Below are 19471 nucleotides of genomic sequence, written 5' to 3'. Positions count from 1 at the left end.
CTCACTCTGTCACCCAGGCTGGAGTGCAGTGGTGTGATCTTAGCTCACTGCAACCTCTGCTTCCCAGGTTCAAGCGATTCTCCTGCCTCAGCTTCCTGAGTATCTGGGATTACAGGCGCCCACCATCACACCCAGCTAATTTTTGTATTTTTAGTAGAGACGGGGTTTCACCATATTGGCCAGGCTGGTCTTGAACTCCTGACCTCAGGTGATCCTCCCATCTTGGCCTCCCAAAGTGTTGGGATTATAGGCATGAGCCACCGCGCCTGGCCGGTTGTTGGGTTTTCTTAGAGACGGGGTCTTGCTCTCTAGCCCAGCTTGTAGTGCAGTGGTATGGTTGTGGCTCACTGCAGCCTCAAACTCCTGGGCTCAAGCGATCCTGTGACCCCAGCCTCCCAAGTAGCTGGGACTTAAAGCACATGCCACCATGCCTAGCTAATTTATCAAAACTTTTGTAGAGACAGGGTTTTGCTTTGTTGCCCAGGCTGGTCTCGAACTCCTGGCCTCAAGTGATCCTCCTGCCTCTGCCTTCCAAAGTGTTGGTATTACAGACATAAGCCACTGCACCTGGCCTTAGTTCAGATCTTATCATCTTATTTCCTTAATTCTGAGATGTTTTCTTTTAATGATTTTATATACCTAAAATCAATATTTATAATCAATGTAAATATTTAATGTAGAGTTTTTTATTATAAAAACTATTATATCAATAGTGTTTTAGAATCAAGAAAATTGGGCATCAAAGCCCACTATTAACCTGGGTGCAGTAGTGCATGCACGCCTGTAATCCCAGCTACTTGGGAGGCTGAGACAGGAGGATTTCTTTCTTTCTTTTTTTTTTTGAGACGGAGTCTCGCTCTTTCGCCCAGGCCGGACTGCAGTGGCGCAATCTCGGCTCACTGCAAGCTCCGCCTCCTGGGTTCACACCATTCTCCTACCTCAGCCTCCCGAGTAGCTGGGACTACAGGCGCCCGCCACCGCGCCCGGCTAATTTTTTGTATTTTTAGTAGAGACGGGGTTTCACCATGTTAGCCAGGATGGTCTTGATCTCCTGACCTCGTGATCCGCCCACCTCAGCCTCCCAAAGTGCTGGGATTACAGGTGTGAGCCACCATGCCCGGCCTGACAGGAGGATTTCTTGAGCCCAGGAGTTTGAGTCCAGCCTGGGCAACATTGTAAGGCCCCATCTCTTAATAATAAAATAAATAAGTGGAATTAACAAAGACCTGGATTACTCTATTTCTTCTTGTCCTTCCTGCCTGCATTCCCTCGCTCCTTTCATCTATCTTGCACATTATTGCCTGATTAAATCTTCTTAAAAGGCTGCTTTCATCTCGTTAAGTCTTTAAGAAAAACTTCAGTGGTCCCCCATTCCCTGCTAGATAAAGTATGCCTAGGGGAACAAGTTTGTCATTTAAGGTCCTCCACAATTTAAGGGTCCTGACCTTTTGCTGATCTTACCAACATTATTCCCCTCCTGGATCCTTCTGCCCCAAAGAGTTCTTTCTCTACCTTTGTATCATTCCTCAAAGTTAGAAGGCTCTTCCTTGTCTGCCGCTTACACCCAATCAGGTTTCAAACGCCATCTCTATTGTGAAACCTAATATGAACACCCTATCCCAAAATAATCTGTTCCTTCTCTGAATTCTTGGAGCACTTGTCTTTACTCATCTCAAACTTTTTGTTTCATTTTGTTTTGAGACCGAGTCTCGCTCTGTTGCCCAGGCTGGAGTGCAGTGGCACGATCTCAGCTCACTGAAACCTCCACCTCCCGGGTTCAAGCGATTCTCCTGCCTCAGCCTCCCAAGTAGCTGGGACTACAGGCGCCTGCCATCACACCTGGCTAATTTCTGTATTTTTACTAGAGACGGGGTTTCACCATGTTGTCTAGGCTAGTCTCGAACTCCTGACCTCAGGTGATCTGCCTGCCTCGGCCTCCCAAAGTGCTGGGATTACAGGCGTGAGCCACCATGCCTGACCTCAAACTTATTATTAGTTATACTTATGATGAATTACCTGGTATCTTTGAATGTATATGTTTGTGACTGTAATATTAGACATCTGATGTATTATAAGGAACCCGAGAAAAATCAGTCATATTAGTCACCTCACTATATATGACCTACGTTTTTAAAATCAGATCATAAATTCCTTGAAGTTAGCCCTGTTTGGTATGCTTGTCTCCCTCATAGTTCCTTGAATCATACCTTATGTGAGAAACACAGTCAATAAACATTCAGTCAAAGGAGGATCACATCTTCTACCAAAGATTCCTAGCCATCCTTGTTCTTTTCTCTCTGGCTAGGCCAAATTGCTTCTACTCAACTGCCTGCACCGGTCATCCTCCACCATCTAGGCTCATGATAGTAGTAACACAACACTCTTGCTCAATCTTTATAATAAGTCAAGCATAAAACAGCATGGTGAATTTAAAAACAAGGTGGGAAATTTGGCGGTCTTATGAGATAGATGTGTGGAGGCAGAAAGTAACTGGGAGATGCAGACAAGATGTGAGCAAGGTCAGTTCAGCAAGGGCCTTGCATGATGTTATGCTAAGGAGGTTAGACTTTCCCTCACTATAATCGGGAGAGTTTTTAATTAGGGAAATGGCATGATCAGATTTGCTTAATTAGAGCTACAGAAGATGGCTGGGTGTGGTGGCTCAAGCCTGTAATCCCAGCACTTTGGGAGGCCGAGGCAGGTGGATCACGAGTTCAGGAGATCGAGACCATCCTGGCTAACACAGTGAAACCCTGTCTCTACTAAAAATACAAAAAATTATCTGGGCGTGGTGGTGGGCCCCTGTAGTCCCAGCTACTAGGGAGGCTGAGGCAGGAGAATGGTGTGAACCCGGGAGGCGGAGCTTGCAGTGAGCCAAGATCGCGCCATTGCACTCCAGCCTGGGCGACAGAGCGAGACTCCGCCTCAAAAAAAAAAAAAAAAAAAAAAGAACTACAGAAGATGGATTGGGAAGAGGAGGAAGGACTGGAAGAAGGGAAACCAGTTAGGAATAATATTTCAGGACCTCAACTAAAGTGGTAATAATGGAAATAGAGAATGAGAGGATTGGAATCATAATGTGGAGAAGGGGCCGGACCCAGTGGCTCACATCTGTAAGCCCAGCACTTTGGGAGGCCAAGGCGGGTAGATCACCTGAGGTCAGGAGTTCAAGACCAGCCTGGCCAATGTGGTGGTGAAACCTCATCTAGTAAAAATACAAAAAAAAAAAAAAAAAAAAAAAAAGCTGGGCATGGTGGCGTGCACCTGTAGTCCCAGCTACTCAGGAGGCTGAGGCAGGAGAATTGCTTGAGTGCAGGAGGTGGAGGTTGCAGTGAGCCAAGATTGCACCACTGCACTTAGAGAAGCAGATTTGGAGATGGGCTGGAGTAGGTGAGAAGATAATGAGCTTTAATTTTGGATATGTTGAATTTGTAGCACCTACAGAACATTTCCATGAGATTGAGGATCTGGAGGAAGATATACATTGGAGACACAAATTTGTGCTAGACATTATGCACTCCATAAATTTTTTTTTTTTTTTTGAGACAAGGTCTCACTCTGTGGCTCAGGCAGAGTGCAGTGGTGCGATCTCGGCTCACTGCAACCTCCGCCTCCTGGGTTCAAGCAATTCTTCTGCCTCAGCCTCCCAAATAGCTGGGACTACAGGCACCCGCCACCACACCCAGCTAATTTTTGTATTTTTAGTAGAGACGGGGTTTCGACATGTTGGCCAGGCTGGTCTCGAACTCCTGATCTCAGATGATCCACCCACCTCAGCCTCCCAAAGTGCTAGGATTACAGGCATGAGCCACTGCGCCTGGCCACATTCCATAAACTTTACGTGTTTTGAAATACACTGTTTACTCTTAGCCCAAAGCACCCAATGACATTTCTTACCCTACCTGTTTCACCAGATTTTTCTGCCCCTGACTCTGTTCTACTGTCACTCTTGGCCAATTTGGAACTCTTTTTTTTTTTTTTTTTTTTTGAGACAGAGTCTCACTCTGTTGCCCAGGCTGGAGCCCAATGGTGTGATTTCGGCTTAGGTTCAGGTGATTCTCCTGCCTCAGCCTCCTGAGTAGCTGGAATTACAGGCACCTGCCACCGCACCTGGCTAACTTTTGTAGTTTTGGTAGAGACAGCGTCTCACCATCTTGGCCAGGCTGGTCTTGAACTCCTGATGTCGATCCACCCGCCTCAGCCCCCCAAAGTGCTGGGATTACAGGTGTGAGCCATCGCGTCCGGCCAATTTGGAACTCTTTAATGGTATTTTTCACATAATAGCTGTCTAAATCTTAGACAACTGAATGACTGTTAGACATCACTAAATTTAATGGGGCATAAAATTCTGCGGAAACCCAGGTGCTTCGGTCTATGGTACTGTGTGTGTGTGTGTGTGTGTGTGTGTGTGTGTGTGTGAGAGAGACAGGGTCTTACTCTATCACCCAGGCTGGAGTGCAGTGGCAGGATCATGGCTCACTGCAGCCTCAACTTCCTAGATTCAAGCTATCCTCTCCCCTCAGCCACCTGAGTAGCTAGGACTACAGGCATGTGCCACCATGTCCGGCTAATTTTTGTAATTTTTTTAGAACTAGGGTCTTACTATGTTGCCCAGGCTGATCTTGAACTCCTGGCCTCAAGCAATCCTCCTGCCTCAACCTACTGAAGTGCTGGGGTTAGAGATGTGAGCCATTGTGTCAGGCTCTTACACCTTTGTTAAATATTTAGCGGTGCTTTCCTGGCCACGTACCCTCTTTTTCCAGCTGCCCATGTACCTAGTCTTCTCTGCCCTCTGGCTTCTCTTCTCTTAACCCCTTCTTTTTCACACTGTTGGTCACTGCCTTATTCTTGAGATATTTTACATCCTGGGCTTGCAAGACACCTGATTTCCTGCCTACTTCCAACTTCTCTGACTCATACTTTCTCAAACTCCTAAATAAAAGTATTTTCTAGAATTCTGTAGTCTTCCTTATATCTCATTTTAGTGTATCTCCAGCATGACTTCAACCACTTGCATGGTTTCACATTCTTTTTTTTTTTTTTTTTCCTCTTGAGACGGAGTCTCGCTCTGTCGCCCAGGCTGGAGTGCCCTGGCGCGATCTCGCTTCACTGCAAGCTCCGCCTCCCGGGTTCACGCCATTCTCCTGCCTCAGCCTCCCGCGTAGCTGGGACTACAGGCACCCGCCATCATGCCCGGCTAATTTTTTTTGTATTTTTAGTAGAGACGGGGTTTCACTGTGTTAGCCAGGATGGTCTTGATCTCCTGACCTCGTGATCCGCCGGACTCGGCCTCCCAAAGTGCTGAGATTACAGGCGTGAGCCACCGCACCCGGCCGGTTTCACAATCATTTAAAATGATTCCTAGATGTGAATTTCTATCCCAGTCTTCTCGGTCCAAACCCAAATATTCAACTACTTATAGGACATCTTTATTTGGATGTGTTCTACAAGCACTTCAAATCCGCTTGTCCAAAATTGAGCTTTCTTCTTCCTTATAAACCTGGGCTTTCTCTTCCGTCCTCATTCTCAGTGAATAGTATTATCACCTACTAGGATCTTAGGAGGCATTCTTGACCTCTGCACCTCCTTTCTGTCTCACATTCAGTGTGCCACAAAACCCTATCAGTTTTACATTTTAAAAGAGTATTTCCTGGAAGAGAGAACATGATGTGATTGAAGACAATAAAATGGGCATGAGAATAGCATACAGGGGAGACCAGCCTGACAGGAGAAAGGTTTTACTGAGGAATATTGGAAAAGATAATTGAATTATTAAGTGGCAGAGTAACTTGGAAGATAACTTAAAGGCCATATAGAGTATTTCAGAGCTTGTGTGGCCATAGAAACCACCAAACATTAGGCAAATGAATGAAATGATTATTTCAGGTCATATTTTTAAAGTCAGTTATACAAAAAAAATGGATGGAGAGATGAGTAGAACAACTATTACTTTCATAACTAGAAACAACCATTTCTAAGCAGATTTTATTGATGACACGAGGAAAAAAACTTACAAGTTCCAGCTAGAAGCTCAGAAAGTCTGACCTTGAATTTCAATTTAAGTGTGCTAATAAAAAATAAAAATAATAAATTCTCATTGAAGAAGGCAAATAGAAAGTATGCATTGGTGATACAGCTAGGAGTAAACTCTGTTGGCAATAATTGCAGGAATAATATCATCTGATTGAAAAGTTTTTATAAGGCCAGGTACAGGGGCTCAACGCCTGTAATCTCAGCACTTTGAAAGGCCAAGCCAGGAGCATCACTTGAGCCCAGGAGTTCGAGATCAGCCTGGGCAGTGTAGCAAGACCTTGTCTCTACAAAAAATTTAAAAGTTTGCCGGGTATGGTAGTCTGTGTCTGTAGTCCTGGCTACTTGGGAGGCTGAGGCAGGAGGATCCCTTGAGCCCAGGAGTTGAAAGCTGCAGTGAGCTATGATTATGCCACTACAATCCAGCCTGGGTGACAGAGCAAGATCCTGTCTTTAAACACACACACACACACGTTTGTATAAGCCATTCCTTAACTATAGATGATCTTTAAATTGAATATATATTTTAATCACCTAATTGAACTGTGATGATGATTTCCTAAAACATTTGGATTTCCATATGCCTCAATGAAAAATTAGGTGTAATAAACTACACTATAGTATAGCACACTATATGTCGCATTTATATATTGATAAACATGATAATTTCCTTTTTATTTGACTTAGATACTAATTAACTTGGAGTAAATGCACCCACCCCAATCATGTGATCAGTCAATAGTTAAATAACTGAGGGAAAAGAAGTACAAATCAGGCAGCTCTACATGCCATGTTTCAAAAGGGAAGGAAACAAAATAGTTAAACATTGCATGTTTTGGAAATAAACTGTATTTATGAAACAGAGATCTCAAAAAGTAAAAGGAACCCCACTTTATCTGATGAAAGTGCCAGGAATCTGGAGAAAAGAGTTCAATTTCAGCTTTCAGTTTGGAGATGCAGAAAGACCCTGAATTTTGGCACAGTAACTAAGAAGCAAGTAGCAGCCACAGAATGACTAAACTGAGTTAGCAGTAAAAAAGTCTTTAAAAATGATGGATTTGATAGATTTAAAACCAAAGCTTTCCTCTTCCTCTTTGTAATTTTCCTTTTTCCCCCCTTTTTTTCTGATTGCAATTTCAATAATAAAGCTCTATTGAATTCCGAATTACTTACATGAGGTCCTTGAAAGCATGACTCCCTCTGCGGATAACCATAGGTTTCCATCCCAAAGCACAAGCTCTGTACCCTAGTGTGGTTTGAAATAATGAGCAGAGCAGCTGTTTTCTTGGTTTAGCTGCCACGGAGCAGTCACCAATAGGCATCTGAATTCCAGACTAAATCTTAAGCCCCACCTCTCTGAAAAGGAAGAAAAAAATGTGGCTCTGAATTCTTCTCATATTCCTGGACAGTAGCTCGAAAGTAGGTGGTCAGTCAGCGTCTGAGTGTTACTTCCCTGTTTTGGATTTCCCATTCCATCCAATAATTTTACTTTCCACTAGAAAAAGTTTTCTTCTGAGTTTCTTAAAATCTACAAAAGTCTTTTTTGTAGTTCAAAAATCTACAAAAGTCTTTTTTCACATTGTTTTCACACATACATAATTCTAAACTTTTTTTTTCTTTTCTTTTTTTGAGATGGAGTCTTGCTCTTATCTTGCTTTTGGTGCTTAGGGACTCTCACAGCCAGATTGGTAGCAAGGGATACTGACCGATGATCTACTTATCAAACAACTCTCCATTTCACTGGTAAATGCTCATTTGACCACAGGAACAGCCTAGCCTTATCTACCACACAACTTCACATTCCACTTAAGAGAAACTATACTAAAAGGTATCCCCCACAGGCACAGAAATTCTTAGTTAACCAGTGTATGTTTATAGATTTTGAAGTCAACCATGGTCTGAAGTCTACTTTATTTTATTTTATTTTATTTGAAAGAGACTGGGTCTCACTATGTTGCTCAGGCCGATCTCGAACTCCTGGGTTCAAGCAATCCTCTCACCTCGGCCTCCCAAAGTGCTGGGAATACAGGTGTGAGCCACCATGCTAAAATAACTCATTTTTTTCTTATATTTTTCTTTATTTTTTTTTCTTCTTGAGACAGTGTCTTGCTCTTGTCGCCCAGGCTGGAGTGCAGTGGCACAATCTCAGCTCACTACAACCTTCGCCTCCAGGGTTCAAGCGATTCTCCAGCCTCAGCCTCCCGAGTAGCTGGGATTACAGGTGTGTGCCACCACGCCCAGCTAGTTTTTGTATTTTTTAGTAGAGACGGGGTTTTGCCATGTTGGCCAGGCTGGTGTTGAACTGTTGACCTCAGGTGATCCACCCGCCTTGGCCTCCCAGAGTGCTGGGATTACAGGCATGAGCCACCACTCCTGGGCCTTATATTTTTCAAATATGTTAAAGGTATACATAACCCTCAACAACATTTTTTGTTAAATCTCTGCTCTTTGCTCTTTGTTCCCATCTGTTTCCTCACATCCAGTCTGCTCTTTTTTCTCTCTTAACTAAAAACTCTGTTAAAAAAAAAAAAAAAAGTTGTCTTCTCTGCTTCCTCCATCTTTATAGAGAGGCAGGAGGGAGCACTTCTAAGTGTGCCAGGGCAGGACCTTCTTTTTTCAGGCAGATAAAGGAGTGGATCCATGGATATTATTTTTTAGAGGTGGGGTCTTGCTGTATTGTCCAGGCTAGACCTGGACTCAAGTGATCCTCCTGCCTCAGCCTCCCAAGTAGCTGGAACTAAAAGTGTGCAACACTTGGCCAGTTTTCATGGATGATTGTTAGGCTTTTCCACTTCCTCTTGGTTAATCTTGACAGACACCCCCTCCTCCCAATAAAAATATCCAGGCATGGTGGCTCACACCTATAGTCCCAGCACTTTGGAAGGCCAAGGCAGGTGGATCACTTGAGGCCAGGAATTCAAGACCAGCCTGGGCAACATAGTTAGACACCCATCTCTACAAAAAGAATTTTTTTTTAATTAGCTGGTCTTGGTGGCACATGCTTATAGTCCCAGCTGCTCAGGAGGCTGAACTGGGAGGACTGCTTTGAGTCCAGGAGTTTGAGGCTGCAATGAACTGTGATCTTGCCACTGCTCTGCAGCCTGGGCCACACGGCAAGACACTGTCTCAATAAATAAATAAACAAAAATATCCAGTATTTAATATACTGTCCATAGACTGCCTATAGGACCTCACTTGAGAGCTTACAAATCAGCAATGGGGGAGAAAAAGCTGTCCAATAGAAAAAATTGGCAGAATAGCACTAGGGAACTCAAAAAAATATATGATCAAAAGTCTGACCTTACTACCATTTTTTAAAATTGTTTTTTGTTTTTATTTATTTATTTTTGTTTATTTTTTTGAGACAGAGTCTCACTCTGTCACCCAGACTGGAGTAGAGTGGCACGATCTCAGCTCACTGCAACCCCCGCCTCCCAGGTTCAAGTGATTCTCCAGCCTCAGCCTCCCGAGTAGCTGGGATCACAGGCGTGCACCACCACCCCAGCTAATTTTCGTATTTTTAGTAGAGACAGGGTTTCGCCATGTTGGCCAGGCTGGTCTCGAACTCCTGACCTCAGGTGATCCTCCCACCTCAGCCTCCCAAAGTGCTGGGATTACAGGCATGAGCCACCTTGCTCAGCCTGTTTTTTGTTTTTTTAAGACAGAGTCTTGCTCTGTCGCCCAGGCTGGAGCGCAATGGCACGATCTCAGCTCAGCAACCTCCACCTCCCGGTTTGAAGTAATTCTCGTGCTTCAGCCTCCTGAGTAACCGGGATTAAAGGAGCCCACCATCATGCCCGGTTAATTTTTGTATTTTTTGTAGAGATGAGGTTTTGCCATGTTGCTCAGGTTCCTGAGCTCAAGCAATCTGCCCTCCTTGGCCTCCCAAAGGGCTGAGATTACAGGCATGAGCCACTGTGCCCAGCTTGCTCAGTGAAATATTATCCTCTTTTTATTAAATAAGATGTTCTTCATTGTGCTTTATGGGAGAGTGCTAATAATTAAAATTTTGTATTATAAATTCAATATTCGGGCTGATTTTTTTTTTCTTTTTTTAAACGGAGGTCTTGCTCTGTTGCCCAGGCTGGAGTGTAGTGGCGCGTTATCTTGGCTCATTGCAACCTCCACCTCCTGGGTTCAAGTGATTCTCCTGCCTCAGCCTCCTGAGTAGCTGGGACTACAGGCACATGCCACTGTGCCCAGCTAATTTTTGTATTTTTAGTAGAGATGGAGTTTCACCATGTTGGCCAGGCTGGTCTTAAACTCCTGACCTCAAGTGATGTGCCTGCCTCAACCTCCCAAAGTGCTGGGATTAGAGGCGTGAGCCACCATGCCCAGAGACATTTTTATTTTTATTTAATTAATTAGCTTATTTTAAAATATAAAGATGAAGTCTCACTGTGTTGCCCAGGTTGGTCTCAAACTCCTGGGCTCAAGTGATCCTCCTGCCCTGACCTCCCAAAGAGCTGGAATTACAGGCGTGAGCTGCCATGCCCAGCCTGAGCTGTTATTTTTATTCTGTCCATTTGATAATCTATTTGAAAGCTATACTCCTTGTGATCCAATCCCTACATTGAGTTGAAGTTAAATAAACACTGGTCTTGCTCTGAAAGTCTTAAAGAACCATGTTGATGTTTACCGTAGATTACTTTAATTGGGCTGCACAGGAGTTTTATTCAGAGCATCATCCAGAAAGCTTCTAAACATCTTCACACAGTTCTCCTTGTCCCTGTAGTTTCCCAGGTGTTAAAAATCTCCTTTTCTGTCCCTCTGCACAGGGTTCTCACCCCATCCTGATGCTCTTCTGAATCACCTCCTCCTTCATGCTTCTCCCAAACACAAACTCATTCTGCAGGGATTCTGGTGAATAAAATTCTCCATTGAGCTACACATCCTTAGAACAAATGTTTAATGAGCACCTACTGTAGGCTCTGCCATGAATAATCTTTCACATTTGGTTAGGCTTTTTTCTGTCTACAGAATTACTTTCATGTCCATTATTTAGAATAGGGGTCATCAAATCTTTTCTATAGAGGGCCAGATATTTTTGCAGGCCATGTCTCTGTCACAACTTCTCTGCTTTGCCCTTGTGGTACAAAAGCAGCCATACACGATGTATAAAGGAATGGAGATGGCTGTGTGCCTTTGAGACTTTTTTTTACAAAAACAGATAGTGGCCTGGAATTGGCCGCTGAGCTACAGTCTGTCCACTCCTGACTTAGAACAACTCAGTGAAGTAGAAGTTACCTGTCCTATTTTATAGACCGGGAAAGGAATTGAGGCTCAGAGAAATTAAGTGGTTTGCCTAAAGTCACACAAACAAGTTACAAGTGGCTGACCCAGATCTCAAACATGGGTCAAAAAATGTGACTGCAAAGTCACTGCTATTTTAACCACACCGTACCGTCTGTCACTCATTCAGATAGCTTGTGTCAAGAGTGACAAGCTTCTTAACCTACGTGCCACATGTTTGAGGAAGAGTTAGGTAAATTTTGATGCATCCACAAATCGCTATGCAGTTAGTCAACATGATATTTACAATGTGAAATCATGGAGAAATATGAAATGATGTGAATCAAAAGGCTAAGCACAAGATCGCATATAGAGTTGTGCTTGTGTAAAGGAAAAAAATACATAAAGGACTTAAGGGAAGTATCTTAGAATATTAACAGTTGTTGCCTCCTTGTAGATGCGAGACTGATTTTTCTGTGTGCTTATTTCTACTTTTTGTATTTTGCACTTTTTTTTGTTTTGTTTTTCTGAGACGGAGTCTCGCTCTGTTGCCAGGCTGGAGTGCAGTGGCGCAGTCTTGGCTCACTGTAACCTCTGCTTCTCAGGTTCAAGTGATTCTCCTGCCTCAGCCTCCTGAGTAGCTGGGACTACAGGTGCGCACCACCATGCCCTGTTAATTTTTGTATTTTTAGTAGAGTCAGGGTTTCACCATGTTAGCCAGGATGGTCTCGATCTCCTGACCTCGTGATCCACCCACCTTGGCCTCCCAAAGTGCTGGGATTACAGGCGTGAGCCACCACAAGCCCGGCCTTGCACACTTTTTTACAGTGTACATTATTACTTTGTGAGCCAGTAAATAATAAAACTTCAAAAGTGAATGCATCTTGAGGATGCTTACAATTTATTTTTTTTTTCCAGGATAAGATGGTTGGATTGGTCACTGGCTGGAACAGGAGAAATACATTTCACTTCAGATAAAGCAGAGAATACAGTTTTTAGCCAGGCAAAACCCTGATCTGTTTAAGACTAAGTTTCACAGAATGACAGAGGAAGTTGTGAAAAGCCTTGGTCTCTGGGCAGGCCTCATTTTTAGCCATGTTGCATGGTCCACCCGTAAGTGAACTACTTTAGAGTCCCCTCTTTCCTGAGAGAGCAAAAGAGGAGAGAAGTCTCCTTTGGAGAAGCAAAGACTCCTTCTCCAACTTGCAGCTTTTTTACCCCCGTGTTCTGCAATGATGGTAATATGAACAAACGTTAAATGTGTAGATACTGCAAGTATTATCCACAAGAACATCTAAAAATCATTTGCAATCCATCTTCTTCTAGAAGAGATTAATGCCATTTATGAGGGTTGTAACGTGGAGAATTTTCTCATCACTGGGTTTCAGGCTGCAGATGTAGGGGTCAGATGGGCTAGTAATGAGCAGAATGCCTAGGCAATACGCTGATCTAATACCTGCCTCTTGGTCTTTCCTATCTGTTGAGCACACACGAGGGCAAGGACAAGGCCTGCCTGGTTGAACTGGAAAGGTACAACAGGCTACTTTTAGATCAGACTGTTTGGCACTTACGTAAACAGCAAAAGGAAGAGTGGCTCAAGGTGCCAGCTCCTATGGTCTTTGTCCCACTCGCCAAAAGGACAACACCAAAACAAGAGGGGTCAGATAACTGCAAGGCAAGCCATGGGATGCCCTTTCGAGAAGCTCATTCTTAGCTGCAGCTAAGGGCTTTAGTATTCTGCAGCTCTATTCTGAGGGGGCCACAGCATAAAGCCCTAATCTCATCAGAACCTGGAAGGCATAAGAAATCATCTCAGCCTTCCAGGGAAGTAGGAACATGAATGGGAGATGGCATACATGCCACCATCCTCTCATGTTAAGGTATCTTTAAATAGAAATACACAGAAAACAAAGTTACATATTGGTTGGTTGACAAAAATGACCAGAGGCTTTAGGAACCTAACCCTGTATTTCCCTTAAGAGTAATAATTCAGTATTCACTTATTCAGCATTCACAGCAACTTTATAGAACATAACTACCATGAAGAAAGAGAACTGGCTATATTATTATGAATACAGGAATGTAGTTTGGGCTTCACACACAGCCCCAAAAGGGCTCCAAGACTCTCCCTCCCTCCTCCGAGGTCCCCAGACCACACTTTGATAACTATTTCTGGTAGACTATAAACTGTGGCCAACTAGGGGTCAGCCATAGCTATTTTGTTCCTCTTCACATTTCCAGAGTCTTGCATAGTGCCAGGCATATATTGTGAGTTAAGTTTAAATGGGCTGGGGGTAAGATTTTTATGAGAAAGTTAAACCTGAGAGAGGAGAGACAGAGTGGTCTCTTTGGTGCTAAAGGTCAGTTCAGCCTTGATGTTGTTGTTGTCGTTGTTGTTTTTGAGACGGAGTCTCGCTTTGTCGCCCAGGCTGGAGTGCAGTGGCGCGATCTCGGCTCACTGCAAGCTCCGCCTCCTGGGTTCATGCCATTCTCCTGCCTCAGCCTCCTGAGTAGCTGGGACTACAGGCGCTTGCCACGCCCGGCTAATTTTTTGTATTTTTAGTAGAGATGGGGTTTCACCGTGTTCATCAGGATGGTCTCGATCTCCTGACCTCGTGATCCGCCCATCTCGGCCTCCCAAAGTGCTGGGATTACAGGCATGAGCCACTGCGCCCGGCCGTTTTTTGTTTTTTGGTTTTTTTTCTTAATGACAGGGCTCACTCTGTTGCCGAGGCTGGAGTGCAGTGGCACAATCTCGGCTCACTGCAACCTCTGCCTTCAGGGCTCAAGCGAACCTCCCACCTCAGCCTCCTGAGTAGCTGGGAGTACAGGCATGAGTCACCACACCCAGCTAATTTTTTGTATTTTTTTAGAGATGGGGTCTCACTATGTTGCTCAGGCTGGTCTCAAACTCCTGGGCTCAAGCAGTCCACCTGCCTTGACCTCCCAAAGTGCTAGGATTACAGGCATCCACCATTGCACCCAGCACAACATATATACCTTATTTATTTATTTATTTATTTTGAGACAGAGTTTCACCGTGTCACCCAGGCTGGAGTACAGTAGCGTGATCTCGGCTCACTGCAACCTCTGTCTCATGAGTTCAAGCGATTCTCCTGCCCCAGCCTAATGAATAGCTGGGATTACAGGCCCCCGCTACCACGCCCGGCTAATTTTTGTATTTTTAGTAGAGACGGGGTTTCTCCATGTTGGCCAGGCTGGTCTCGAACTGTTGACCTAAGGTGATCCACCCTCCTCAGCCTCCCAAAGTGCTGGGATTATAGGCGTGAGCCACCGTGCCCGCTGGAATTTTAAAATACTTTATTACGGCTCCATAGCTAATGGGTTAGAGCACTGGTCTTGTAAAATACTTTATTACTGAAAAATGCTAATGATCACCTGAGCCTTCAGTGAGTCATCTTTTTGCTGCTGGAGGGTCTTGCCTCAGTTTTGTGGCTGGTGACTGATCAGGGTGGTGGCTGCTGAAGATCGGAATGCCTGTGGCAATTTCCTGAAATAAAACAATGATGAAGTTTGCTACATCGATTGACTCTTTCACCAAAGATTTCTCTGTAGCATGAGATACTATTTGATAGCATTTACCCACAGTAGAACTTCCTTCAATACTGGAATCAATCCTATCAAACCATGCCACTGCTTTATGAACTGCGTTATGTAATATTCTAAATCCTCTGTTGTCATTTCAACAATGTCCACAGCGTCTTCATCAGGAGTAGAATCCACATCAAGAAAAGACGTTCTTGGCTCATTCAGAAGAAACAACACTTCCTTCATTCAAGTTTGATTGTGAGATGGCAGCAATTCAGTCACATCTTCAGGCTCCACTTCTAACTGTACTTCTCTTGCTGTGTCTACCACATCTGCAGTTACTTCCTCCACAGAAGTCTTGAGCCCCCTAAAGTCAACTATGAGCGTTGGAATCAACTTCTCCCAAATCCTGTTAATGTGGATATTTTGGCCTTCTCCTATGAATCATGAATGTTCTTAATGGCATCTAGAATGATTAATTCTTTCCAAAGTCTTTCAATTTACTTTGCCCAGATCCATTAGAGGAATCAAGATCAATGGCAGCTGTGGCCCAACAAAATGTATTTCTTTCTTTCTCTTTTTTTTTTTTTTTTTTTTTTGAGATGGAGTCTTGCTCTGTCACCCAGGCTGGAGTACAGTAGCGCAATCTTGGCTCACTGCAACCTCCGCCTCCCAGGTTCAAGCGATTCTCCTGCCTCAGCCTCCCAAGTATCTGGGACTACAGGCGTGTGCCACCCAGCCCAGCTAATTTTTGTACTTTTAGTAGAGACAGTGTTTCACCATGTTAGCCAGGATGGTCTCGATCTCTTGACCTCATGATCTGCCCGCCTCAGCCTCCCAAAGTGCTGGGATTGCAGGCGTGAGCCCCCGTGCCCGGCCAATGTATTTCTTAAGTAATAGGACTTGAAAGTCAAAATTACTCTTTGATCCATGGGCTATGGACTGGATGTTGTGTTAGCAGGCATGAAAATAACATTCATCTCCTTGCACATCTTCATCAGAGCCCTTGGGTGACCAGGTGAACTGTCAGTGGGTGGTAATTTTCTGAAAGGAATCTTTTCTTCTTTTTCTGAGCAGTAAATCTCAATAGTGGGCTTAAAATATTCAGTAAACCATGCTAATTACCAGATATGCTGTCATCCAGGCTTTGCTATTCCATTTATAGAGCACAAGAAGAGTAGCTTTAGCATTTTTTTTTTTTTTTTTTTTGAGACAGAGTCTCGCTGTGTTGCCTAGGCTTGAGTGCAGTGGTGTGATCCCAGCTTACGGCAACCTCCGCCTCCCGGGTGCCTCCTGGGTTCAAGTGATACTCCTGTCTCAGCCTCCTGAGTAGCTGGGATCACAGGCATGCACCACCACGCCTGGCTAATTTTTGTATTTTTAGTAAAGATGGGGTTTTGCCATGTTGGCCGGGCTGGTCTCAAACTCCTGACCTCAGGTGATCCACCCCCCTCGGCCTCCCAAAATGCTGGGATTACAGGCGTGAGCCACCACGCCTGGCCAGCTTTAGCATAACTCTTAAAGGTCCTAGAATTTTCAGAATGGCAAATGAGCACTGACTTCAACTTAAAGCCACCAGCTGCATTAGCTCCTGATAAGAGAGCCAGCCTGTTCTTTAAAGTTTGAAGCCAGGCACTGACTTCTCCTCTCTAGCTATGAGGGTCCTACATGGCCTCTTCATCCAAGAGAAAGCTGTTTGTTTTATCTACATTGAAAATCTGTTGTTTAACGCAGCCGCCTTCATCAGTGATCTTAGCCAGATTTTCTGGATAACTTGCTGCAGCTTCTACATCAGCACTTGCTGCTTCACCTTGCACTTTTATGTTATAGAGCTGGCTTCTTTCCTTCAATCTGATGAACCAGCCTCTGTTAGCTTCCAAGTTTTCTTCTATAGATAACCTCACCTCTCTCAGCCTCCACAGAATTGAAGAGTTATGGCCTTGGTCTGGATTAGGCTTTGGCTAAAGGGAATGTTGTGGCTGGTTTGATCTTCTATCCAGACTACTCAAACTTTCCCCGTATCAGCAATAAGGATGTTTTGCTTTCTTATCATTTGTATGTTCACTGGAGTGACACTTTCAACATCCTTCAACAGCTTTTCCCTTGCATTCACAACTTGACTAACTGGCACAAGAGGCGTAGCTTTTGGCCGATCTCAGCTTTCGACATGCCTTCCTCACTAAGCTTAATCATTTGTAGCTTTTGATTTAAAGTGAGAGTCGTGCGACTCTTCCTTTCACTTGAACACTTAGAGGCTATTGTAGGATTATTAGTTGGCTTAACTTCAATGTTATTGTGTCTCAGGGAATAGGGAGGCCCACAGAAGAGGGGAGAGAGATGGGGAAATAGCCGGTTGGTCAGTTGAGCAATCGGAACATGCACACTTATTAAGTTTGCTGTCTTATATGGGTGCGATTTGTGGCACCTCAAAACAATTAGAATAGTAACATCAAAGGTCACTGATCATGCCTGTAAACCTAGCACTTCGGGAGGCTGAGGTTGGAGGATCACTTGAGTCCAGGAGCACAAGACCAGCCTGGGCAACATAATGAGACCCTGTCTCTACAAAAAAATTTAAAAAACTAGTGGCATGCGTCTGTAGTCCCAGCTACTCAAGGGGCTGAGGTGGGAGGATTGTTTGAGCCCAGGAGGTTGAGGCTACAGTGGTCGCACCACGGCACTCCAGCCTGGGCAACAGAGCGAGACCCTGTCTCGAAATAATAATCACAGTCATAATTATAATAATGAAAAAGTTTGAAATGCTGTAAGAATGATGAAAATGTGACACAGACGTGAAGTGAGCACATGCTGTTGGAAAAATGGCACCGATAGCCTTGCTCCAGGCAGGGTTGCCATAAACCTTCCATTTGTAAAACGTGCAGTATCTGCAAGGTGTGATAAAGCAAAGCACAATAGAATGAGTTATTCTTGGACTCACAGAGCATAACACGGGGATAAACACGCACAAATCTGTACTGATTAAACATCTTGATTATTGAAGTAGATTTTACAGTATGACTTTTTTAAGATGCAAGATATGGAATCAGACCTATCCTCACATTTTCTAGTACTGGGTTAACATTTATGTAAACTTTTAGCTACTCTAGATTAGAAAATGTAACATCATTGTTCCTTATCTTTTCTTATACAAATAAGACTAGGCCTTAGGTCTGTGGCTTTAATGAAATAATAATTTGTCATTATTTATGTCAAATTCAGCCCCTGCTTTACTTTCTTTTCTTTTCTTTTCTTTTTTTTTTTTTTTTTTGAGACAGAGTCTCACTCTGTTGCCCAGGCTGGAGTGCAGTAGCTCAATCTTGGCTCACTACAACCTCCACCTCCTGGGTTCAAGCAATTCTCCTGCCTCAGCCTCCTCAGCAGCTGGGACTACCGGGGCACACCACCATGCCCGGCTAATTTTTGTGTTTTTAGTAGAGAGGGGGTTTCACCATGTTGGCCAGGCTGATCTCAAACTCCTGACCTCAAGTGATCAACCCACCTCGGCCCCCCAAAGTGCTAGGATTACAGACATGAGCCACCACGCCCAGACCCTTGCTTTACTTTCATTTGGCATATGGTTTTTTCCACAGTGACGACCAACAAATGAAACTGTGCACCTTTGAAAGAGACTCTGCAGTTACATTTCAGCTCTAATATCCCACACACAGGTATCCTTGCATCCTGTGAGGGGGAGGAGGTGCAGGCACTAAGCAGATTCCTGGAAATCAATGGCCAGAGGCGATGTTTTCAGAGAGGTGAGACGATGGAAAATTACTGAGCAGACAGTGAACTTCTGAAGGGCAGGAACTTCTAGGGGCCCCCAGCACTTCAAGTGCCCAACTCCTAGCAGATGCACAATAAATGCTTGTGACTTGAGAGACAGTGGCAGCAGGTGGGCCCAGGGCTGAGGTGAGGGATGAAGGCCTCCTACATCTGAGAGAGAGAATAAAGATGACATATTTGGAGCCTGGGGTGAGAGAGAGAATAAAGATGACATATTTGGAGCCTGGGGTCTGCGGAGTGAAGCACACAGGACTGTGGTGCAGAGCAGGGAGGAGATGCCGGCTAGCGGTGGGGACACAGAGCTGAGCTACTGTGGCAGAGCAGAACCCGGGCAGGAGGTGGGAGGAGACCAGCAGGAAGGGGTCCCTGAGGAAGCGAGGACTGCCTCTGGCCTCCCTCCTAGTATGTGTGCAAGTGCGTGGTGTGGACCCACTGCCCTGCAGAGAAGTCAGGTAGACAAGCTTCTTGCCATTTCCCAGTCGTATTAGCTTCCTGTGGCTCCCATAGCCAGTTGCCACGAACCGGTGTCTTGAAACAGTAGACATTCATTCTCTCACAGTTCTGGAGGCCAAAAGTCCAAAATCAAGGTGTTGGCAGGCCATGCTCCCTCTGGAGGCTCTTGGGGAGGATTCTTCTTTGCCTCTTCCAGTTTCTGGTGGCTGGAGGCATTCCTTGGCTTCCTTGGTTTGTGGCCACATTACCCCAGTCTCTTCTCCACCTTCACACAGCCTTCATCTCTTTGATATGTCTCTCCTTTCTTTCTCTCTCTCTCTCTTTTTATAAAATAGAGATGGGGGTCTTGTTATGTTGCCCAGGCTGGCCTTGAACTCCTAGCCTCCAGCGATCCAGTGTGAGCCACCATGGCAGCCTGTGTGTC

The 19471-nt window shown here is 44.6% G+C and overlaps 1 long non-coding RNA gene across 1 annotated transcript in view; it reads left to right on the top strand.

Moving 5' to 3' along the window:
- Window positions 1-19471, top strand: part of LOC117981681 (uncharacterized) — a 45921-nt gene that overhangs the window by 11200 nt on the left and 15250 nt on the right. Inside the window, exon 3 of the long non-coding RNA XR_008619733.2 lies at window positions 14982-18566. This is a non-coding gene — a long non-coding RNA (uncharacterized LOC117981681). The remainder of the gene's footprint in view (window positions 1-14981; window positions 18567-19471) is intronic.

Source organism: Pan paniscus, chromosome 11 (genome assembly GCF_029289425.2).
Source record: "Pan paniscus chromosome 11, NHGRI_mPanPan1-v2.0_pri, whole genome shotgun sequence".
Lineage (NCBI taxonomy): Eukaryota > Metazoa > Chordata > Mammalia > Primates > Hominidae > Pan > Pan paniscus.
This window is presented reverse-complemented; position numbering and strand designations above follow the sequence as displayed.